This window comes from Thamnophis elegans, chromosome 9, assembly GCF_009769535.1.
Source record: "Thamnophis elegans isolate rThaEle1 chromosome 9, rThaEle1.pri, whole genome shotgun sequence".
In the NCBI taxonomy this organism is placed as follows: domain Eukaryota; kingdom Metazoa; phylum Chordata; class Lepidosauria; order Squamata; family Colubridae; genus Thamnophis; species Thamnophis elegans.
In genome coordinates this window covers 41,109,497-41,135,606 of record NC_045549.1, presented here as the reverse complement: position 1 = coordinate 41,135,606, position 26,110 = coordinate 41,109,497, and the positions used below count along the sequence as shown (strand labels likewise).

Below are 26,110 nucleotides of genomic sequence, written 5' to 3'. Positions count from 1 at the left end.
TATTGTTTCTTTGTATTTCATTTTTTGTAATGCATTTAATTGTTTTAATTTTAATTCTGTTTTCTGCCAAGAATTACATGTTGACGTAGGTGACCATATAAATTGAATAAAAAGATAAATAGGAAGGCAGGCATATCTTTCTCTTTTTGTTAAGATTCAGGTCAGAAAACTCAAGTCTCTGCATTTGTAGACTTAGGGTGACTGCTAATTTCATTGATGCAATGCAAATATTTACCGACTCGTGCTCAAAAATCCATTGATGTTGGAGATAATAGAAAGAGAGATGCTATGAGTGGAGACAGTGTTCAGTACACTAGCCCATTGCAACTAACAGTACAAAACTGCACAGAGCCGAGGTGGCGCAGTGATTAGGGTGCAGTACTGCAGGCCACTTTAGCTGACTGTGATCTGCGAGTTCAGCGGTTCAAATCTCACCGGCTCAAGGTCGACTCAGCCTTCCATCCTTCCGAGGTGGGTGAAATAAGGACCCGGACTGGGGGGGGGGGCAAGTTGCTGACTCAATTTGCTAAAAAAATTGTAAACCGCTTAGAGAGGGCTGAAAGCCCTATGAAGCGGTATATAAGTCTAATAAATAAATAAATAAAAGCTTTTTACCACCCCATGTCACTGCTTCTTTGCAAGAATAAATTGTCTTGAAAAATTAGTGGTTGCATTTGCTTTTCCACCAGGGGTTTGATTGTCCTGTCATTTTGAAATCAGGGGCCCAGATTGTGGTTAAGATAAATTATCCCATGTCTGTGTAAGAGTGGCCATCCTGAAAGAATATCTGTATGACACTTTAAAAAGAGTGTTTAATTCATCCTTCATTTTTTCCCCAGTATTTGTGCCTCCTTTTTTTATTCCTATAAGACAAGTGGGAGCTGTTAATACAGTTCATGACTCTATTATATATCTATTTTGTTACCACAGATTGACATGGATATTTCTGCACTCTCTCTATATACCGAAGAATATTTCTTTTAAATATTCTTGAATAGGGAACATTGGAAGCAACACAAAGTTGCATTTCAAGGAAAAAAATTACATGCAATCCAAGCAGATGCTCACAAAGAGTTCAGCAGATCTGAAGCTCTTCCTTTACATATAAATCATCGCAAATTATTGACTAGAGTGTAGTTTGTATTTCATAAGTAACAGTGAGGCCTTGGAAAGTTTTCATACTCAAAATGGTAACAGCTGCTGCGAATTTCTCATGACATACTATTACTCCATATTTTAAAATTTGTTGTAAAGCAGAAAAAAAGACAAAGACATAAAAGAGTTGATGGGTGCTAACTAAAAGGCTATCTGTCCTGAAGTGAAAGTATTTCAGGTACACTGAATTACAACTCTTTGAATTCACAACAAACAAGCTGTGGCAGTTTGAGAATTGTAGAAGGCATTGGAGAGCAATGTGTTAGGGAAGATTGTTAAAGGTTCCTGAAAAGGAGTAAACAGTTTTTGCAAGATGTATTTAGTTATGATTTTTATACTACTTTTGTGATTGTTTGCATTCTGAAAGAAATGCATAATATAATTATATATTATATATTTCCCTCAGAATACAACCAATCATAAAACCCATGCTCTCCTGTAGTCATTGGATAAGACTGTTCATCCAGCTGTGTATCAAGTTTAATAGTAGCCCAGTTTGGCCCACTTCTTTCCTAGAATTCCAGGGCAGCTTTTGTCAAATTGTTCAGTGATGTTAGGGTACTTCATATTGACTACTTTCCTATGGTCATCTAAATCGGTCATTTTATCAAAGAAAGAAGGGTAGAGAGATCAGAATGATTTATTTTTGAATCTTGATAAACCTATACTATTTTCTGCGAAGCAATACATTCTTTTCTAAATACTCATGTTCCAAAGTTCTGTCTTCAACAACAACATATAACATGTAACTAGTTTGCACGTACTTTGGTTCCTTTTTTGGGTGGGGGGGCTTCTTCAGTTCTCTGGCATTGTACCCATCCTTCATGATTTCTCATAGGGAAGGAGTTCAGAGATGTTACTGGCAAGTTCCTTTAAGATAATTGGATAAAACTAGCTTGATTCTGGAGAGTGAAACTTGATGATGGTAGCCAGTTCTTAAAAAGTTAATTATATGGAATTGCCACTAGCTCTGTTGTCAACTTCTGTCTTCTCAAGTTCATTGGAACAGTTCCTACTGAAGAAAAGATTGAGTAGAAGCTGAAAATGCCAGATTTTGTATTACTTGTTACTATTCTGCTATCTTCTCCTAGCAACAGGCTCACCTTTTTCTTTTCTTTTGCTATTTCTACTGAAATAGCAAAGAGTCTCTACTTTTTCTTTAACTTGTTTGTAACCTCTTCTGTACTCCAGTTTTTCCAATTTTCTTCCTGCAAATATAAGCTATTTCCTGATACATCTCCTTGGTGATAACACTACTCTGTTTCTTAGATACAGATGTCTGTGATTTGATGCTTTCATCAAGTTATTGAAAGCATCATTATATAGTCACAGTGCAAGTGTCACCTGTTTTGTACATGTGCACGAAATCACAGTGCAAACATACCAAAAAGAAAAGAAAAAGAAATAGCTTGTGTTATGCTTATGCAATGCTTCTTTTATCACCTTGATCCCTCCTGAATGTGCCTCTGTAGAGGACAGGAAAACAAATATAGAACAAAATTTTCAATTTCTGTGGGAATAAAATAATGCATGTGAATGTGCCTAAAACTGTAAAATAGATGACTTGTCTTTAAAGGGTTATTTTTTCTATTTAAAATAGGGGTGTTTTTTTTTAAAAAAAGACTTATTTGAAGAATAGATGATTTAGAACACATTACTGTTATTTTCCATTGGAAGTGTGAGATTACCATGGACTTACTTAATCAATTTTAAAATGCTGGTATCTGGGATTCTAATTCCCCCTCCATCCCATTGCTGTTTTAACTTGAATTTCAACTACATTAATACAAGAAATTCATGTTTGCACATTGAACATGTACAGGGTTCTTTTTCATTTTTCCCCTTTCAAGATATTCTAGAACTAAATTTGCTGATATTTATGGTGATTGGTTTGTCTCTGAAAATGGAAAGAGTGGAATACTGAAAGAGGAACTAAATGGAGAGGAAATCTACCCTAGATGGCAAGATACAGAAGAAGAAAAAACAGATTAATTTATGGATTTAAAGAGAGAAATTTTATTAGCAATATCATTGATAACACTACTGGCAATAAAAGATAAGCTGATTAAGGAAACCGAAAAAAGGCATCAAAATTACATGAGAGATTTTATAAGCAAGGAGTTGCTAAGAGGAGTCCATACAAAGTTGATTAAGGAGATGATTAGAGGACTGACACCACAAATGGCAGAAGATATGAGACTGTTTTGCTACCAGAAAGATACAGGTTGATAGACGGAAGAGCACAATTTAAAACTAGTTAAACTTAGTGAAATTTAGTGACAATAGATATAATTAAATAAATAATTGATAATGTTACTAATGTATACAATGTGTAGTGTTATGATAAGTAATAATTGGATATGAATATCGAATGATACTCATGAAAGGAAGATTAGAAATTCTTTTGGATTATATATAAAGGTTAAAAAAAGAATTGTTAGATACAGTTAAAGTCTTGATTATTAGGGGGAAAATGTTATGATACAGGATGGAGTTAAATAAAGGAGGGATAAGGATAACAACCTATATATAGGTATGGGTACAACATAAGGAAACTGTATGTAAACTGTAAACAGTGATTTGGAAAGAAGGATCAGAAAGTTTTGTTATTAAATATTATGGATGTTTAGCTAGAATAGGACATAAGGCTTCAGTATTAATGGAGGATTTTAGAAATAGTAAATGAAATGCCAGTATGTGGTTATGTATTAAATCTTGGTATATTTTATGATGAAGGACTTTTAAACAATTATAGTCAAATGAAAATGGAGGTATGATGATGGTAAAATGTATAAATATCTGAGTTAAAATACTTGAGTTAATATGAATTATGTTTGTTGATTATGGAAGAGATGCACGAAAGTCTTTTTGAAACCAACTGATACCTTTTTTACAGTATGTAAAGAAGGATGTGTTGTGTTTGTTTTGAAAATTAAAAAAAAATTAAAAAAAGATATTCTAGAACCAGGATAGTGAACCTATGGCACGCGTGGTATGTGGAGCCATTTGTCAGGGCATGTGAGGCGTTGCCCTGTCAGCTGGCCAGTGTGCATGCCAGCTGAGTTCAGCTTTTTTTAAAGCTGTTTTTTGCCTTCCCCAGGCTCCAGAGGCTTTATAGGCACCTATCCCCTGGAGCCCTCCTGTTTAGTCCTCGCTCTTACGAATGACAGCCCAGCAACAGCCAGGCGCGCCTGATTGGCTCTGGCGTGCCATGGCTGAGCCCGGGCTCTCAAATGCGCAGCTATTGGCTCCGTATAAATAGCTGTCAAGCAGGGGGGAGGTCCCTGTTTACTGCTTTACTGCTTTGCTTGCTTGTTACTGCTCTGTTAATAAAGGTTACTGTTTACTTACCTCAGACGCCTCCTGCCTCATCCCTTCAGGGAAGGGATGGGAGACACTGGTGACGAGGATGGGATCTACAGGCTCTGAGCAACAGCCTACAGAGACAGACAAGCACATTATTGTTAGGCTCTCCACGCTGCCAGAAGATCTAACATTGTCTAACTATGGCTGCAATTCCTCCATTCGCTCTGTTCGGAACTGCCAGCGAGTCGTGGGCCGCATTCCTGGAGCGCTTTGAGTGCTTTCTCATAGCTAACAACCGGCAGGGGTATTCGCAGGCTAGGAAGTGCAGCTTCTTCCTCAGTGCCTGCAGCCCTGAAATTTTCGGGACGGCCCGCTCCTTCGGGGCTCTGAGGCCGGTTTATGAGCTAAGCTGGGATGAACTTATGGAGGGACTCAAAAATCATTATGCCCCAACTCCCTTAAAGATTACAGGCCGCTACGCCTTCCCTCAGTGTGTGCAGAAGGAATCCGAGTTGATCAGCCAATTCCTCCAATCGCTCCGAGTTGCCGCCATCCAGTGCAAATTCCTAGATGTGGAGGACAACTTGGTGAAGCAGTTTGTGTGTGGGGTAAAGGACATTTGCCTCAAGCGGAAACTGCTAGCCAAGGCAGACATTACCCTGCCTCAGGCTGTCAATGAGGCTAGGGCTGCGGAACTCTCAGAACAGTCGACTGTCAAGATGGCCAGATACATGCTTCCATTGCCTTCCCTGTGAGCCTGCCTGATCGACGAGCTGGCCCTGTTGCCGGACCCAGACGACAAAGACCAGGTTGACCGCCTCAGAGCCGTTCCCTGGTGACAACAACCTCCTTAAGCCTGAGCCGCTGCGGCAGCCGCCCCCTGCCTTGCTGCGGAGGCAATCATGCCAGGGCATCTTGCCCCTTCAAAGTATTGATGCGCCACCGCTGTGGCAAAAAAGGGCATCTGGCGCAAGTCTGCCGGGCTACCCTGCCGCTTCCCTCACAGTCCGAGCCTCTTGTACCTGCCTACGGTCCTCCTGCACCACCTAGAAGCCAGCAGCCCCGCCTTCAGCAGAAACGCCACAACGACTGTTTCACCATTGAGGGAGACCTCCCTGCCACCCCTGCAGAGTCGGTCAGCCAGGCAACGGCTGGCTCTAAAAAAATTACTGTGACTGTCCGCATCAAGGGGTCACCCTGCCTCATGGAGGTGGACTCAGGGTCCTCCCGGTCCCTGCTGTCTTGGGCCACCTTCACCCGTCTTTGCCCTGGCATCCCCAAGGCGCAGCTGTCTCCTCCGGACACCATGCTTAGAGACTACCAGGGGACTCAAATTCCAACCCTGGGCTGCTATGGGGTGCGGGTGGAGTACGGGGGGAAATGCTGCTATTTACAAGTCTTGGTTGTCCAGGAGCCACTGCCGGCTCTCTTGGGACTGGACTAGTTCACCCCCTTGGGCTTCTCCCACTCTGGGGTGCACTTTGTGGCAGACATGCCCCCTGACATCAAGGGCGTCCTGGTGGACTACGACAATGTATTCGATGGTGAGCTGGGGAGGCATAGGGGGACCCCTATCTCCCTCAACCTAGACCCTGCAGGATGCCTTTTGCCTTGAGGCCCAAGGTTGATGCCAAATTGATAAGTTGTTGCCACAGGGGATCCTGGAGCCCGTCGACCACTTGCGATGGGAGACCCCAATAGTGGTCCCCATCAAGGCCGACAGGTCCATCAGGATCTGCGCTGATATAAGTTGACGATCAACCTTGGCCTCCAGGCAAACCTCTATCCAGTCCCTGTGGTGCAGCACCTGCTCCATTCCTTGGGGCGGGGCTGCACCTTTGCCAAACTGGATATGGTGCAGGCCTACCAGCAGCTCCCAGTGGATGACGATGTGGTGGCTGCCCAGACCATCGTCACCCACCATGGGGCTTTCCGCTGTCGCCGCCTCCAATTCGGCGTCTCCCTTGCCCTGGGGATCTTCCAGAGCCTCATGGAGCGGCTGCTCCATGGGCTCCCTGGCATTGTACCATAATTCGATGACATCCTGATCGCTGCTACGAGCCGCTCAGGGCTCATCGAAGTACTACGGAAGGTCCTCAACCATTTCAGGGGCGCGGGTCTTAAATTAAAACTCAGCAAGTTTTCCTTTGCTGTTCCTAATGTGGAATTCCTGGGCTTCATGACTGATGCCCAGGGAATCCACCCCACCTCCTCTAAAGTAGCGGCCATCAAGAATGCCCCTGCGCCCACCTCCAAGGTGGAGCTGCAAGCGTTCCTCGGCCTTTTAAATTTCTACGCGTCGTTCCTACCTCACAAGGCGTCACTAGCCAAGCCGCTGCATCGGTTTCTTGACCAATCCATGGCCTGGCACTGGGGCAGCCATAAGGCGCATGCGTTCGCGGCTGTCAAAGCCATGCTGACGTCTGAGGCAGTCTTAGTGCAGTATAGCAACAAGATGCCTCTGACATTGGCTTGTGACGCCTCCCCGTGGGTTTGAGAGTGGTCCTGAGCCATGTCCTTCCCAATGGCTCGGAGGCCTCCATTTCTTTTTAATTCCCGGACACTTTCCTCCACCGAGAGGAACTACAGCGAGATCGACAAGGGGGCTCTGGCTGCGGTGTCCGGGATTAAAAAGTTCCATGATTACTTGTATAGTTGGCACTTTATGCTCTACACCAACCACAAGCCGCTTCTTGGGCTTTTGGCTGGTGATAGGCTGACCCCTCCCATCCTGTCCCCCAGGATGACCCGCTGAATGGATTTTCTCACAGCGTACTCATACACACTGAGATACCGTCCTGGCAAGCAGCTGGGGCATGCCGCTGCCCTCAGCTGCTGCCCTCTGCCCTGCGCTGACCCCCAGCCAGTCCCTTGCCTTTCGGTCCTCTCCATTGCTGAGTTGGACCTTCCTCTCTCTGCCACTGATGTGGCTGCCCACTCCAAAATTGACCCTGTCCTATCTCAGGTCATAGCATGGGTCCTGAGGGGCTGGCCTACAGGGGGCGTCTCTTCGGAGTTCCGCCCCTTTAAGATTCATCAGCTGGAGCTGTCACTCCACTGCGGTTGCCTGTTATGGGGCGACCGGGTGGTCATCCCTCCCTCCCTCCGCTCCCAGGTCCTCGATCGTCTCCATGCAGACCACCCCGGGGTCGCGCGTATGAAAGCCCTGACCCAGAGTTATGTTTGGTGGCCCTGCCTGGATGACGAGATCGAGAGCTTGTTGGGGAGGTGTGTGCCCTGCCAGGTGTCCCACCCGGCACCCCCCTCCACCTCCTCCAGGGAGTGGGAGCTGCCTCGCGGACCCTGGTCTTGTCTTCATCTAGATTTTGCAGGTCCCTTCCATGGCCAGGTATTCCTGGTCACCGTGGATGCCTACTCTCGCTGGGTGGAGTTGGTTCTTATGCACTCCACCACCGCGGAGAGTACGGTGTGGGCGTTGAGGCGCCTGTTCGCCACACAGGGGTTGCTGGACATCGTGGTGTCCGACAATGACCTGCAATTCTCTTCCACGGTGTTCCAGGCCTTCCTGGCCCCCCAGGGGATCCGCCACGCACCGGTCACCCCTTACCACCTGGTCACCCTTACCACAGAGAGGGCGGTCCGCTTGGCCAAGGAGGCTTTGGGCCGCTTGAACCGTGGCGACTGGCAGGCAAGGGTGGATGCTTACCTGATGGCTCAGCACTCCACTCCTTGCCCCCTCACACGGCAAAGCCCCGCGGAGCTGTTGATGGGCCAGCGCCTGCGGACCACCCTGGATAGACTGCACCCACTCTATTCAGGGGCAACCTGGAGAGCCCCTCCCGATCCTTTGGGGTGGGGGATTTGGTGTGGGCCAGGAATTACACAGGGGACCCTCGGTGGGTGCCTGCCACCGTCACCGAAATAACTGGCCCCTGTTCCTACAGAGTCCACCTACCCGATGGCAGTGAGTGGCGGTGCCACCTGGATCAACTGAGGCGCCGCCACCCTCCAGAGACCTCCACTCCTTCCGCCATGCTGAGTCCAGCCACCATCGCCTTGCAGCCAGCCCCGGGCCCACCGCAGTTGCCTCCAGAAGCTCCATTGATGGCCTTCCCCGAGTCAGGCCTTCCCTACCCAGGTGCCGGGACTCAGCAACCCTTTGCTCCTGCTCCATCCGTTCTCGCACCCCCTGGTTCAGCCAAGTTAGGCCTTCCACCGTCAGGCCTCTCCAACCCCCTGGCCGCCTACTGGCCTGTTCAAATGGACCCGTCATTCCAAGCTGCGCCCCCTCCACCCAGCCTACCTTTTCCAAGGGTTCCGCCTCCAGGACTAGGCCGTGATGATGTCACCCAGAGCTCCACTCCCTCCAGGGAGGAGCTACTACGGGGACATCTTACCTCTCCAGCGCCGCCTCTCCAACTGAGGCATTCTGGGCATGTCCGCCATCCGCCTGCCTACTTACAGGAGTACGCATGTGCCACATCTGGTGCACACGCCCTCGCTGGAGGGAAGAGGTGTTTAGTCCTCGCTCTTACAAATGACAGCCCGGCAACAGCCAGGCATGCCTGATTGGCTCTGGCACGCCATGGCTGAGCGCAGGCTGTCAAACACATGGCTATTGGCCTCCCTGCTTGACAGCTCCATATAAATAGCTGTCAAGCAGGGGGGAGGTCCCTGTCTACTGCTTTGCTTGCTTGTTACTGCTCTGTTAATAAAGGTTACTGTTTACTTACCTCAGAGGCTTACTTAGGCCTCCAGAGTGCAAAAACCCCTGCCCTATGGGCAAACCAGAAGTTCGGGAACAGACTTCTGGTTTGCTCGTAGGGTCAGTTTAAGCCTTCCGGAGGCTTCAGAGACCTTCAGGACACTTCCCTGAAGCCTCCGGAGGACTAAAGATGGCCTGAGGCTTCAGGGAAGCCTCCTGAAGGTCCCTAAAGCCTCCGGAGGGCTTAAACCGACCTTAAGAGCAAACCAGAAGTGATTCCAGTTTGCTCGTAGGGTCGTTTTTAGTTCTCCGGAGGCTTCATGGAAGCTTCCTGAAGGTCCCTCCAGGTGGGTGGGGAGGCTGTTTTGCCCTCCCCAGGCTCCTATAAAGCCTCTGGAGCCTGGAAAGGGCGAAAAAAGCATGCAAAAAATGGGAGAGGAGCGCCTCTCATGCATGCATGCACACTGGGGGGGGGGGTTGCGCGTTGCATTATAGATGTGACCCCCTTGCACTCCCCCATTATGGCACTTGAGCCAAAAAAGGTTTGCCATGGGTGTTCTAGAAGATATTCCAGAAATATGTTCTCATGAGTCCAAGTAAAGATTGGTTCTGCTTGAATCAGTTTATACTGGTATAGCATCAAGATGCATGGGAGAATTTAGATTTTTATGATGATGGAATCTGCTTTGAATAATTAAGATTGAATAATAATTAAAATACTTGAAAATAGTTTGTGATGTGAATGAAATTCCAAAGTTGAGTTATTTTGTGGTAGCTACCTCGTTTAGCCTTTTAGTAACAGTAGGTGTTAGCAATCATATTCCTTAAGAGCAAGTTAAACATATTTTTGGTTTATGAGATCTCGTTTTGTTTTGTTCTTCTTTCAATTCAAAGATTTGCCAACTAAACCATATGCAAAGAGCTTATAATTCAGCAATCAGGTTTTTTTCTCTGATTTTTAGAAATGAATAGTTCTTTAGTAATTCAATTATAATTCAGTACTAATTGAGCATGGACCTTATTCCTATTTAGTTAAGCAATATAATTTGGAATATCAGTATTTATAGGAAGGCAATTATTTTATTGCTTTGAAAGTTAAACAACAAGAACCAGAAATTTTAAATCATTCCTATTATATTGAAATTACTTTGGGATCTGCTGAATGATCAAGATTATTCTTATTGTTTTTTTCCTGCATTGTTATTAAGAAAAAACAGATCACTTTCTGTTCCAATTGGTTGTCTCTCACATTGGCCCACTGTCAGATAGTGAAACAAATTTTCGGAAAATGTTTTTACATTTAGCTAGAATTATTGTTACATACTATAACTGAAATTATTTTAATTATATTAAAATTCAAGATTTTTTTTTGAAATGTATATACATTTCAGATGGATATTTTTATGTCTAACATTGTATAGCTGGGTGTGTGGAGTAAATAGATAATTAAAAAAGTAAGTTTGTTGTACAGGCTTGTCTGTATGTTGAACCTGTGATTTATTTACAAGTCAGGAATGTAGCACAACCAGACTACTGATATACCAAACTATAAGACCTACTGCTTCTAGCATTTTGTGTTTGTATAAGATGAATTCCTTCATTCTTTGTGTTTCCAAATTTACAAGAAGTTGGAAAATCCCACTAAAAAACAGGATATAATGTTTGTCTTGGAATGTTACATTCTACACTATCAAATACACATAGGGTTGGCAATGTTTTAAATTTTAGTATTCCTTGGCATATTAAAAATGTGTTTTTAGTTTCTTGAAGTAGAAATGTGATTGCCAAATGTAAATATTAGTGCATTTGCAATGCAACTTTAAGTATTCCAAGTATTCTATTCTAAACAATATTCATTCATTTTATTCCTACAACAACCTATAGATTAGGATAATTTAAGAAACCAAATCCTTTTCAGGTATTTATATAATTAAACTTTGCACAGAATATTGGTATGAACTGGAAAATGCTTCTGCAGATAGAAGATTATCCTGAAATTTTTGAAATTTATGTTGCATGTAATGGAGGTTGATGGTATTATAATATTTTAATTATGTAGGATTTGGAGATATTGATTTAGATAGTGGGTTGCTGTTTAATGGGCTTCATTTGTATTTGCTATGTCAAACTAAAGAAATATATAATTCAGAAAGATTTATATGATTAGATTGGCATAATTATGTAGAGAAAGTTTTACATAATTTAGGTTTAGAAAGATTTATATGATTTCCAGTAAGAAGATGAAGAAGATAGGAATTGTGGTGTGTTTGTATGGAACAAATGTTATAAGTATCTCTGGATTGGTACTAACTAGGTTCGGCATTGGACTTAAACCTGATGTTGAGAAGCTGGGCACACTGGTTGCATTGGCCACACCTGCTGTCTGTCACATCTGGAAAAACTGTCCTGCTACTGCCTCTCTGCCTGCTGCATTTGTCTGCTCTTGTGTTTACTACTGCTATTTGCCACTTGTTTTGTTGTCATGTTTGCAGATTTGTGGTTGAGAATCTGTGGCTGGAGAGAGGGTTGGAAGACAAATTGCACTCTGTTTCTTGTTGCTGATTTTGCAACCATGCATGTAGACTCACAGACATTGCAACCTTTTGTGCTGTGCAGGGTTTCTTTTTTCTGCTGAAGACATCTCTATCCTCTATCCTTCTCTGCACCTTTTTGCTTTGAGCACCTCTTTTCTTGCTGGACATCTTTTCCCTTGCAGATTTTTTTGATGGAAGGAATGGCTTCTGTCTACTGGCAAAGTTGTCTACAATTGGAGACTGAAGATTCTCGCAGTGTAACATATAGTCTGGATGAAAACCAGAGAAGAGAATTGGTATGGTTGGGGTGGTAACAGCAGCAGGGGAGGGGTTCCAATGAGTGTTGTGAATATATTTGTGAGTGAAGTAGGAAGGTGGACATTAGGTATCCGGATGGCACTGAGATATAGTGAAACTGAAGTGCCTCAGAGTGTCTGGCTTTCTTTCTCTGAGATGAATGGTAATGGGCAGAGGTGGTATTCAGCAGGTTCTGACCAGTTCTGGAGAACTGGTAGTGGAAATTTTGAGTGTTCTGGAAAACCAGTAAATACCACCTCTGACTGGCCCCACCACCATCTATTGTCTGCCTTCTGAATCGAAGCTGATCAAGAGGGAATGGGGATTTTGCAGTAACCTTCTCCTGGAGTGGGGTGGAAATGGAGATTTTATAGTACCCTTTCCCTGCCACTCCCACCAAGCCATGCCCACCAAGCCAAGCCATGCCCACAGAACCAATAGTAAAAAAATTTGAAACCACTGGAAATGGGGACATTGGCCAAAATATTTATGGTGATTGGCATGTGGGAATATTGTAGGAGACAGGGGCAGACCACTGTTATGGAATGTGGGACCATTGTCTTATACTGGTTTCATACTCCAGCTCCTGTATTTAGTCAGCAGAACTTTAGGAACCCCAGATATCAGCTGTTGCTTTTGAATGCCAGGTTGGTTTATAATAAACCATTCTTCATCTGTGATCTCATTGTTAATGAGAGGGTGATATGCATTACTGAAACATGGCTGGGTCCTCTGTTATGCTTTGTTTAGTCTTTCAAAATATTTTCCATTTTTTTCTCTAAAGAGGAGAAAAATACAGAAAAATTCTAATGGTTGGAATATGAGGTTGTTATATTCTCTTAATTATACAATATTAACTGCACTATTTATTATACAATTATCTTAATACTACAGTATTAAATGTTTGTAAACTCCTTGGATTCCCAAACTTCACTTAAATTCTAAGAGAAGGTATTGTGTGAAAAACAACAAGGTATGCAGGACATCAAAGGACAGTACTGTTTGATGCATCTTTGAGTAAAGCACATCCCCAAATCAAAAAATAAACTGCCTCTCAAACATCTAACAGTGGAACAGAGCAGCTGGGCTGCTTCACACAGATAACTAAAATAGATTCTGTGAAGATCAGTAACTGATGGGAACCACTGAGGTGGAATGAAGTCACTTTGCATGCCCCTATTTGTGGTTTTATTCAGTTCAAAAAGCATGAGCAGCCAAGACTTTCTATAGTCATAGAAAGATGTACACAGGAAATAATCCAAAGCTATATCAGTCCAAAACACGATCTCCCACCCCACCCCTCAAATTCTAAAGATGATCTAAAGCACCTTGAAAATATAGTACATAAAATTGAGCCATTTTCATAGGGGGCACAAAATGTGGGTGGAATTGGAGAAGGGTTTTCAAATAACATTAATTTATAATATGAAATACAATACTATCAACTAATAATGACAATGATATGTTGGAAAAGGAATATGTAGGTTTTAATTTGGCTAGCAAGAGGTAGATTCAGACCCCCACCTAGTCTTAGGAGGGATGTGAGTGCGTTTGGTTCAGGCATTACTTTATGTGTAGTCAGACTAATCTAAATCAGATATGAAAAGAGAATCTGATAACACTATGCTAAAGCAGGACGTAAAGTGAGATTTGGACATTAAGTGTGAAACCTATTGGGTCAGGCTGCACAGCCTTTAGAGCCCCTTTACTTTTATATTAAAGCCACATAGGCAGAGTTGCAGTTTGCAAAAGAACAGGAAGCAAGTGCCTAACCACAACATGTCCCTATGTCAAAAGCCTATGTCAAAAGTCCAAGGTTCAATTAAAGTTCGTTAATGACACGTACTCCATAAACAAAAGGAGAAGTAAGACCCCATCTCCTTATAAGGCTTTCTCCTCAAGGTAACCACTAAGAAATGTGTTAAGTATTTCCGTGTTGCAATGCTTTTGAGAATGTATAAGAATGTGTGCTTCGATAATGAAGGTTGTTCAGAACTTGCAATGCTAAGCCATGGGCTAGCTTTCTGAACCTGGCTGCCAAATAAACTTTTCCTGTATCCTGAGAAATCTAAAGCCTGTCATTTTCTGCAACAATGCAGCAATAGAATTCATCATTTTTTTCCCTCTCAACATAACAGAATAATTTTTTCAAAATTCTAAATGTAAACATTAGCTATTTATATGGCAATTTTCATGGTTACATATAATAACAGTACAAAATTAAACTCCCTGTTTTCATAGTATGTTTGAACTGCTAGATAGTCACTGTTAGTAATCAATTTGGCTGGCAATTAAAATTTGGCTCTCCTCTTAACATGTACTGGAACTTGGGCCAAATCTCATGCTTTGAGGTATTTCGTGCAGTGATTGTACATTTTCACAGACAAAATAATTAGAACACACAGATTTTAAAGGGTTCTAGTCCCCACAAAATCTGTAAATGGATACTTTTGCAAATAACTGTAGAATAAGGCTGATTTTCCTTTGAATTGAAAAAAAATTGCTTTAGAAAATGTAAGTGCTGTATATTTACTGAAACAATATCATTTATTCTTTTGCATCTTATTATACAAACAAAAAAAATCACACATCTGATTTTCTTTCAAGCTATATACAAACATTATTGTATGTAATAGTTTTCCTATATATAAAGTTTTAATGCACTTATGCTATAATTTTCTTCTTCTTCTTCTTCTTCTTCTTCTTCTTCTTCTTCTTCTTCTTCTTCTTCTTCTTCTTCTTTCTCTTCCTCTTTTCTTTCTATCTTCTTCATATTTATTTTGTTTATTCTCTGTTATTCTTTATTATTATTATTTTATTATTATTCTTTATTTTCTATCTATACAAAAAGGCTGTATTTATGTATGTTCCAGTGTAACTCTGGAGTGCCTCGAGCAATTTCAACCAAACATAGTACAAAGATGACTTATTCTCTGGAGAAAAGTACTGGGGGGGGGGGTAAGACACCCATAACACCCCTCGGTGTGTGTGTTTTGTTAATATGCAATCTGTTGTGCCTTTCAATGGCTTCTACTGTACTGCCGTAACTCTGGACGCCTTGAGCAATTTCAACCAAACTTGGTGCACATATGACTTATTCTCTGGGGGAAAATACTGTGGGGGTAAGGTACCTCTAACACCCCTCGGGATGTGTGTTCTGTTAAGATACGGCCTGTTGTGCCTTTCAATGGATTCTACTGTACTGCTGTAAAATGGCTTCTATTGTACAGTGCAGTGGAGTTGCCATGGGAACAGCTTCATAGTAGTCCACAAGGGGAACCTCTGGTAAGGGGGAAAATCCAACATTAGAAATTATGTTTGGTTCGGACATTTCCCCCCTATAAATAAATACCCAGGCAATACCGGGTTATCGGATAATTTTAACTAAACAATAGACAGGAAAATAGTATGCTTTAATTTAAACATACATATTCTCAGAGTATAATGATTCTGAATTATCATTTTTCATATGATTGAAGTTAAAAGATTCAGAGAAAATAATACCATTAGTTGCATACAATTAATTTAATTGCATTGATTAAATGCAATTATTGCAGTGATTCTCCTTTCTCCATGGTTGCTTCCAGTCTTTGTTGATGAAGGACAAATCATGTCCATGGCCCCTAATATTGTATGGGGCACAATATTCCTCCTATTTAACATTTACATTAAACTTCTAAGTGAAGTCATCTGTTGGTTAAGGTCTGGTATCATCAGCATGTGAGTTTATTATTATATACCTTATTATATAATGAAATTAGACAGAGTTGATGCACTTTGTAATGATATATGAAAATGACCTTGAGGGAAGAGGGGAAGAGATGCTGCCTAAGAAATGATCAGACAAAAGATGGAAGAACCCCAGTGGCTTAATGGTCAGAGAAAGGAATAATCTGCCTTCATTGATCAGGCAATTCAAAGTGGTGGCAGCAGATTTGTACCTTCAAACTTGCACATTTCTGTTAATGTTGAATTACAGTAAAGTAGAATTAGTTCATCTGGTCATGTTTCTTCTCTGGTCTATTTCATAAGGCTGACATAAACATATTTCTCCCTGAAAACCAGGACTTTAAATTTGATTGTTTTCTGATTTATTTCCAGTTGAGATTTTTATTTTTATTTTTTAAGGGAATTAGGTTTATTGAAAAGAAAGAAATATTAATCGTAATTGAACATATGTTGTACAATGAAAGTGAGGCATCTAGTTATATTAGACGGAAAATCTGTGATTGTGTATGTAATTGAGAATATGAATGCAAAAACACTTGTTGTATGTAATGGATGAGAATTTTTGTATGTTGTTTTTTATGTTTAAAAATTAAAAAAATGCAAAAAAAGAAAGAAATTATGTTTGATCCAGACATTTCCCACCCTGTAAATAAATACCCGAACAACGCCAGGTTATCGGCTAGATGCAAATAACGTTCGGGCCCTCGAGGGGAGAGATTTTTATTAAAGAAACAATTAACGTGTTTCTCGTCCATCATTCTGGAGATGTTGCGTCCTGATTTTCCGGGAGAGGATTGTTTTTTTTTTTTTTTCAAATATATTTTATTCATTTTCACATTCACATTCCATTTTACAGTCACTTATATATATTTGCTATAAGAAAAGAAATAAAACAAAATAAAAAAGAAAACACAAGTCATCATTCACAACCCCTCCTGACAGTTCCATCCTCCATACACCCCACCTTCCCCCTCCAACTTTCCTTTCCTCCCTCTAACACTCCCCTCCTACTTCCCTTTCCCCTCAAACCTTCCTTCTCCCCTTACTCCCAGCCCGCCCTCCTTACATTCCCCTTACTCCTTCCTTACTCCTCCCTCTTCTTTCCCTCTACCTCCCTCCTTGGTGTATTCCTTTATTCAACTGTTGTTTATTAATATAATATAATAAAAAATAAAATAAACCAAGGAAAAAAAATATAAAGAAAAAAAAAGGAGGAAAAAAAAAAAGGAACAACCGTATACAAGTGCATTCTTTTTCTTATTGAGAGTATATTAACACCCACCCACCCACCCCCCATAAATCCCCATCCCTAATCCTCCCGACTTCCCAGGGCCCACACCTGGCACTGCCCTCTATCTAAATTATCTTATAATCGTATGGATTAAAACTAAAAATAATATAATAAAATTAAAAAAAATGGATAAATACATGTATAAAGGAAAAGAGAGAAAAGAGAACAAAAAAAAGGAAAAAGAAAAAAAAGAAAAAAAGAACTCTATGTATTAAGCTCAGCCCCCATCTTTATTTATGTTTAAATAGTGTAAGTGTCCTATATGTATTTTATTCTCGTCCTAGCTTCTTTGTTATTTACCCCAACCTCCTGTAGTCTCTCCAGTTCCTCTTCCTTAACCTTATATTCAGATAAGCATTTATACAAATTTATATAGACATCAGTATACAATCTAGCTCAAAAATAATCTCCCCAAACTTTCCCTTCTAGTAAAATTTAAGCAGCGTGGATCATTCCACATATTCAAATATTACTTTACAGAGAAATAATCTCACCAAACTTTCCCTTCTAATAGGATTTAAACAGCGTAAGTCATTCCGCGTGCATTTCACCCTCGTCCCTTTTCCCATAATCCCTACAGATAAACTTTCTTAACCTTATTTTCAAACAAGAGTCAAAATTTATACAAATTTGTGCAGACATCAATTTACAATCTAGCTCAAAATGATCTGACCAAACTTTCCCTTCTAGTAAGATTTAAGCAGCGTGGATCCAATATTACTTTACACTAAAATCAATTTGCATTCTATCTTGAAATGATCCCATCCAGCTTTCCCTTCTAATAGGATTTAAACAATGTAAATCATTCCGCATGCATTTTACCCTCATTCCTTGCTTCTCTGATATTTACCACTATCAAATTTATGCAGACATTAGTTTACACTCTAGCTCAAAATAATTTCGTCAAGCTTTCCCTTCTAATAAAAATTAAATAGCATAGATCATTCCACATATTCAAATAATAGTTTCCACAAGAATCAGTTTACCTTCTATTTTAAAATAATCTCTTCAAACTTTCCCTTCTAACAAGATTTAAACAACGTGAATCATTCTGCATGCATTTTACAAATGTACGTTCAGCATCACCCCACCAATATCCAATTCCGCTTTTTCTACCGGAGAGAGATCGCAAACCCCCCTTCAGTCCACGGCTTTGACGAATATTTTAAAATGTCTAAATTCTCGAACTCCGCTTTTCTGCTTCTCCGCGGGAGGGGGAGCTACCCCCTCCATCTTGCAGCCATGTGGTCTGTTGCTTGCCTTCTCCTTCGGCTTGTCCTTCCTCTTTTCCAAGTGAATCAGGAAGTCCCGCCTTCAAAGTCTTGTAATAGAAATCTCGAGCCTCCGAAACAGAGTTAAGACGAAGTCTTTGATTCTCAAATGTGACCGTAATGCCGGCTGGGGCCTCCCATCTATATTGAATCTGTTGATTTCTAAGCTCTTTAGTTAAAAAAGCATAGTCTCTTCTTGCTCTCAACATCTGAAATGGTATTTCTTTGAAGACAATCAGGTCCTGGCCATCAACTCGCAAGCTATTATTGTAAAATTTTTGCACGATCGCGTTTCTGGATTCTTTTGTGGAGAAACATATAATTATGTCCCTCGGGAGCTGTCGCTGTTCCGCTACCAACGAATTCTGTCGATAGATTTTCCGAATCTGCCAATCAAAATTAAGTCCCGGGCTTCCCACCGCATGGCTGAAGGCTTCAACAAAGGTCTGTTTCAGATTCTCTCGCTCCTTTTCGCGGAATCCTCTGACTCTTATTGCAAATGCCTTCTTATTAAAGTTTATCATAACAAGCTGTTCCTGAGTATCTCTAATTTTTTGTTCTAATATTTGGATATTAGTGGTCAACTTAGAGTTAGCCTCCTCCAAGCTTTCCAGTTTGCTCTCCATTTCAGCGGTATAATCTGACAGGGCAGACACGGCTGCAAACGTATTCGCCTTCATTTGGGCAATTTTAGAATTTAAATTACCATATAGCTCCAATACAAATTCTTTAATTTCTTGTTTAAAATCATTAAACATTTGAAAGAAAAATTCCTGTGTTAAGAATTCTCCAGTAGAGGGCGTAGGAGACAAGGGCTGTGATTCCATAGTAGATTCTTTAAATTCTTTCGTAGATTTCATAGGGAGACGCTTCGATTTTGACTTGGGTGCCATTGTAAATAAACAAATAAACAGTGCTCTCGCTCCCCTCTGTTTCCAAAAAAATTATTTTGTTAAGGAGCGGTCTGCAAGAAGGTAAAGCCGGTTAAGTACATCCCCTATCAGTCACCAACAGAGAGAAATCGCCATTTTGAAGTCCGTTTAAACAAAGAAGCCTCTAGGACAAATGGAGCTGGTGTTTAAGATAGTAATAAAAGCATAAATCTCCCAGGGATGGGACCCGCCCGTATTAATCCTAGCTTCAAACAACTTTGCTTTGTCCTGGGGGGGGGGGGTCGCCTGTCTAGGGCTGCAAAAAAAAAGCAGCTGAGAAGAACTGGCTGGAGATAAAGGCTCCGCTTACGCTGGATCTAATCTCTGTCCACAGCCAAAAAAAGAAAAAGGCTGTGAACTACGAATAGACCCTAGCCACAGAGCTACTCCCTGCCCCTTTCTTAGCCAAAAAGGGGTGATATCTATGATCTTATTTAGATATACAGACCAGATCTCTGAGAGGAGCTCCGGTGAGCCCTCTTCGGCGACAGGCTCCGCCCCCCGGAAGCCCAGTTGAGATTTTTTTGTCAAGCTACAATTTCAATTATTATTTTATTTTATATGTAGATACATCAAATTATTGAAAGTGATGCATTTGTTTCTTGTGAACACTATCCCAAAGAAATCATTTAGTCTTTAGCCATATGGAAGAGTTCATACTAATTCATTTGATCATTTCACAGAGTCATTGCACTGCAAATTTAAGACTCTCTAACTCTGTCAAAGGGATAGCAAATATTTTTGCCACCAGAGGGCAGATTGAATCTGCAAAACTCCATGGACGCATAACCCTGATAAGTCTCAGTTCAGCTCTTGGCAACTGATCTTGCCTGTTGGGATTGCTGACCAACCAGGATTTTCATTGTGCATACAAAATTAGATGAGGAAAAGTATATGCTTTGCTACTTATGTGCGAAAATTGCCACATTTTCAGGAACAAGGCTATTAGAAATATTAAAGATTGCTACAATGTTTCAGATGCTTGATGACCCTTATCTTCTTGGACAAGTGGTGTATCAACTAAGCATTGCTTGAACAGAATGTGAAATATATGGTCGAAAAATAGATGCTTTTGTCTACTATAGCTTCATGGTTGCAATTGCCAGCCATAGCTAGTAATCAGTATGTGAGGACACTTGTTTTTTATCTACACATATATGTTGGAGATGTGTGCATTATAAATAACACAAAACAGACAGCCTCACAAATGAACAATTTGACTTATTTGTGTGCAATTTGAAAAAAACCCCAGAACTTTCTTTTTCAATTTCACTCATTTAAAGGTCTTCATTGTCGTTTGTTAACATGAATATTAACTCTGCAATCTTGTACACACCAGGCATTTCATGTGAAGCAGTCTTTTGGCAGGCAACCAATCATCTGGGTATTTTAAAGACTGGCAGGATTCCAGAAGTGTCTTTTCCAGTCATTTATTCTTTTTAAAAATGTTCCCTGAAGCAGTTGCTTAAGATTGAGCTAGATTTCTTCATGTGACCTTTGATTTCCTTTAAAACGTTTATCCTGTACATAAATGAGAATTAAAACAACAACAACAAAGTCATAACAGCAAAACTTGGGTAGGACAAAGAAGGGAGAGGGGAGGAAATAACCCCTAAGCCAGAGTTTATATAGATGAACCTCATATCTTTAGTCTGTCCTCTGCTACCTCTTTTCTCAAATATATTGTATATCATTTCTCCTACTCAGCAGCACCTAGCACTCTCCCAAAATGTTGTTCTGCATTTTTTTCAATTGTTCTTATTCAATCTAACAAATACAAATTGATTTGGATGGTGTAGGGTGGTGCAAAATTGCAAAATCTTGTTCTAAATGTACTTATGAGGAGCTGAGAGATGTGAGAGTATCCATTTTTTCATTAGACCACAATTTCTCAGTGCTGTGTATTCTCTCACACTTCCCACACTTAAATTACATCCCCAGGGAAGGTCCATGGAGGGTCCATTTCCTGTGGGTTTCTTTCAGATCAGAAAAAGTCAGCAGAAAAACTACAGAATCAAGAAAAGAACAAAACAAGTCAGTCAGCGAGTCAGTTAAATAAATCAATGAAATTATCCTATGTGACCAAAAGGCAACTTCTTTTTAAAATCTTAAAATAGACCTTTTGTTTCATGTTAACAATGATCAAAGTATGCTTTTAATATCACAAAATGCATGGAGGGGATTTCTCAGTGTAACCCTATGCGTATTTCATTAGAGCTAACTTGTGTGGTAACATAAGCTTTTTTCCCCTGGGAATTAGGAATAACTCTAGATACTTGGGGCTTTTAGGTACAGATAAAATTTTGCTGTTAGTTATTGTTTTATCTGGTTAAAATTTTTTAAAAATGGCAGCAGCAGAACTACAAAAGACAAATTATGTTCTTAGCATTTTTTTGTTTCTTCCTACAAGCAAGCAGATGCCCAAGAATGTTATATTAATTCAATATCCTGTGAACTATTAAACAGCCATAGCCACACAGCAAAGCAGAAATCATTTAGCTGCCAAAAACACATTCATAAGATGAACAAAATGGCAGGTTTAATTTCAACTCTTTGTTGGCTCAGTGTACCACTTCAGAAGCTCAATATTTCCTTCTGGAAACAAGAAGCTGCACTACTCCTGAAGAGTACCAAAGTGTACAGTCTGGGTTCATGTCTTACAAATGCACTAATGAACAAATGACACTCTTACAAATGTCTAGCACTAATAAATGTTATTAAACATTAACTCTCCAAGCCCATTAAAACAAAGGCAACAAATGATAATTGACTTCAGGTGCATATTAAACAAGATGAAATTACTATAATTATACTGTAGATCTACTTCTGTGGATTTATGGATTCCTTTAAATCAGGAGAAGGTTGTGGATTTCTAAGATGCCACATGGTTTCAGGAAAGACCAATAAACGTAAGAATTTGTTGCAAAAGCAGGTTCATTATTTTACCTTTACATAGAAACGTTCTTAGGTTGTGATTTATTAAAGCTTGGAGAAAATCAGAGGAAAAACAGAAACCATTTGGTTAAACATCCTAACAAGCTAGGCTGAAAACAAACAGCCTGTACATTAAAATTGGCATGTAAATTATCACTGACAATGGTGCAGCGTAACCTTTGAAAAATCTTGTAAAAAGAAACAGTAAAGAAAGGCTGCTTTATACTATGTTTTTCTGTTCAATTATAAATGGTTCTTGCCCACCAAGCTGTTTTTTTGGCAACTTACATTTCTTCACATGGGGGCCTGTGCTATGTTCTCATGAAAGCCTCATGGGAATTAAGAGACAGCTGTGAGTAAACTGCATCAAGAGCCTCTGCTATATTTGTTTTACTTATTTAAAGCTTTACATGTGATATTATGAGCAGATTATTTTCCCACAGAAGAAGGGGAAAGAAGTCAAAACTTATCTCAATAAAAGATGAACATTGACTTCCAGAAGAATCAAAAATCTGTATGTTCATCGGCTTTATTAAGATCAAGATGAAGTTACTATAATTATACTGTAGATCTAATTGTAGAATAGAATTTTCCATAGAAAGAGGTGCTCTAATTTCTACCACACATTACTACAATCCTTTGCAAAGTCTTTGAAGAACCATATGCATTTTGTGTCTTCTTCTCAAGGGGCCAATTTAATCTTAGAATCCTTATAAATATCTCTGGAACTATCCTTTGCTATGAAAAATGAGCTGTGTAGAAGATGCACGTGGAAAATTAATAGAAGGAAAATCATAGAGAATGTGAGAAAACAAAATCATTCCTGGTCACTGAGATCCTCTCTACTAGTATGAACCCAAAAGGACTTTATATGCAATAATTTATTTACTTATAGCCATGATGGTGAACCTATGGCACATGTGCCACAAGTGGCACATAGAGCCCTCTCTGTGGGCACGTGCACCATTATCCCAGGTCAGATCTCTGTGGCGTTTCCCTGCAAAAGATGAAACAGAAGCTCACAAAAGAAAAAGATCTCACCTTTGGCGGAGCTGCCAGTATTGGGATGCCCTGCCTCCTACTGGCCAGCTAGTTTTTGGTCCTCTGCTGTGCATGCACACATGTTCATGCATGCATGCACATGCACACATGTTCATGCATGCACGTGCATGCGCACATGCCTTGCAGTTTGGACACATATGTGCAGTTTGGGCATTCAGTGCCTAAAAGGTTCGCCATCACTGACTTATCAGGTTTTCCAATATAGCTTAATATAGTACCTGCTGTTGAGTTTTCAGATATAAGATATTTTTACACTGTAATGTTTTCATATTTGACCTTTAATGGTAGATGGAAATAGAGAGAAAGATAATTTATTAATCAGGCAAATCATTGATTCATGATCAGTTGATTCTGATATTGGTTTCACACGTGGAACAATTGTATCAAATATCTAGCAGTAAAGAAATGAAATATGGATCTTGGGAAGGTGCTAAAAGAATTGCTTTTGTCCTGATTGAACATGGTAAAATTCAGCATAGCTTAATGTGGAAATAGGATTCTATTGTTATTAGTTCTGAATTAAGAAACAAAACGAAGTGCCCGATCTCCTTGTAGGTACATGGTTTGATAGATAATTCAGTAATAGATAGAGGTCACAGTATCTATTAGAAAATATCTTCTATATCAGGGGTGTCAAACTGCTAGCCCATGGGCTGGATGGGTCATGTGCAGGCCCTGCCCACCCCAGCTCCATAAAGGCAAAAAACTTTATGATACCTCAGGATATGTCATGTGATGCAATCAAGTTTGACACCCATGTTCTAGATAGAAATGGGAAACATACTGTATATTTATCAAGGTAATGACTCAACTCCATCATCCTATCCAAACAGCTATTGCTATTTGTTAGGGATTATGGATATGTCCTCACTTCTCCTATAAACCAATGCTGGAACCACTCAAACTTTTTTTGTAGATTTCAGTCAATTACAGAGAATATTAAAAGAGATAGTTTTGCTAGTTAAATGAATAACATACAGGATTATGTTAATACAGAGCTAAGCTACGATATCTTGATAGTTTAAGCACTGAACAAAACTGCTTTTTCCAGGTTCATGTGTGGAAACTGACAAGATTAGCAGCTGGATACTACTTCAGCACTAGTGATAGGACAGCATTTTCTAATTCATTGAGTATAGCAGCTATTTTTGGTCTGTTGTAAGGCAAACTGCATGACACAGAAACAGTTCTGACTTTCAGTACCTCCCTACATTTTATTAGATCACTCATCAAGTATATTAGTCATATAGGATATTATACAATATGTAAATGGTTACATTTGATAATTTAAAAATGAAATTAGACAGTATATAGAGGACAGATTTATCAATCAGCATTAATCATAATGAAAATCAAGATTTAAAGGTAGCGAAGTGGGGGTGACAATGTTTTTCTCAAATCTTGTGGTTGCCTGCTATTTGAAGCAGAATGCTGAACTATATACATTTTCATTTATTTTTTTCTGTTCTTTTGATAAGAGAGTTACATGACAGTACCATAAACAAAATCACAAAGCAAGAAAACTATGCGTCTCTGAACTGATGCCAGATTTCTTTATCACTCACTTATCTGCATCAACAATATTATTTTGGAGTAAGATGGAGTATTGGAGTATTTTACCTAAGGAGTGTCAAAAACAACCACCAGCTGTTCGTTAGGTTTTATTGCTTACAGTTCCTGATTAGTATATTTAATTTTCTAATTTTGACACATAAGTTGCTTGTCAGCATACCTCTGTTTTTATGTTTGGAGCTCCCAAAACATCTGCTATATTGTTTTCTATTTATGTGCCAGCTCGACCTTGTTGTAAGTAGTGGCTGATAACAGGTTTGTTCCTGATAGTTTTTTCTTAGCTTAGGATTTCACAAGTCTAAAACCACAAGATTTTGTAGAATTCTATAAAACAAGATATATCAGAGGATTGTGCATTTTTCTCTAATATGGTACCAAGTTATCTTTAGATGATTACAATTTTTTAAAAAATCAGTTCATTTGTGGTGGAATTGCTCATTATCCAGGAATGATGCTTATAGAAAATGATACAGTATAAGAAGATAACCCAAGTATACAGTACATTATTTTACAAAAGTAATGTACATTATTTTACAAAATCTTTCCTCAGAGGAAAATGAAAATGAAGGAGGTAGATCTATATTGTATTCCTACCTTTTATGTTCCTGACTTAACGAACCATAAAGTGACTTCTTTAATATTTAAATGTATTTGATTTTTTAGCAGTACAAACCCATGTTTTCCTTTGATTATTTTGTTCTTAGTTTATTCTTTATAATCAATTATGTTTTGATTCTGATGTCTGATTATAAGCAATAGCAAATGATGCCAATCCTTGTGCCTTGATTAAAGTGAACCAAAACAATTTTACCATCCACGTCATAGGAATAAATGCTAATTTTATATCACTGAAAAAAGGAGTCACATGCCTTTAACTTCTTAGTTCTCTATCATATTAAAAAGCTCTTGTTTCCAGAAATAAAACTAAGAAAAATTGTTGGTGATTTAGATTTAAGCATCTTGGATGAAGTGCATTGTATTACTCTTCCTGTAAACTGAACCACAATTGTTTTAATAATGTTTTTTGTTCAAGAATCCAGTTTGGATATTAACAGGTTTGGTCCTGTGATGCCTCTTTAGCTAGTGCAGAGCTTGTCTTACCATTGAACTGAAATGTATGAACATTTATTTTATCAAACATTCTTGTATGGGATGCTCTGATTACTTCATTATTTTTGCCTTCTCTAGAAAGAAACCAAGAACATGCCTTCTAATTTATTTATTTGTACTCTATGGATCCTTTATTTCTTGCATCAAATATCTAATATTAGAGACTCCACATCATGGTCTGTTTCTGTTGCTCCCTTCTGAGAGGAGGTTTCAAAGTTTCTATAGCAGGACTACAGTACTAGATTCTGTAT

General features: G+C 40.0%; 1 long non-coding RNA gene across 1 annotated transcript in view; it reads right to left on the bottom strand.

The window, feature by feature from the left end:
• Positions 1–1,806: 1,806 nt before the first annotated feature.
• The window catches only part of LOC116512994, a 66,485-nt gene continuing 42,181 nt past the window's right edge, over positions 1,807–26,110 (bottom strand). The window contains exons 2-3 of the long non-coding RNA XR_004255951.1: positions 4,507–4,592; positions 1,807–2,170 (exon numbers count right to left, since the gene is read on the bottom strand). This is a non-coding gene — a long non-coding RNA (uncharacterized LOC116512994). The remainder of the gene's footprint in view (positions 2,171–4,506; positions 4,593–26,110) is intronic.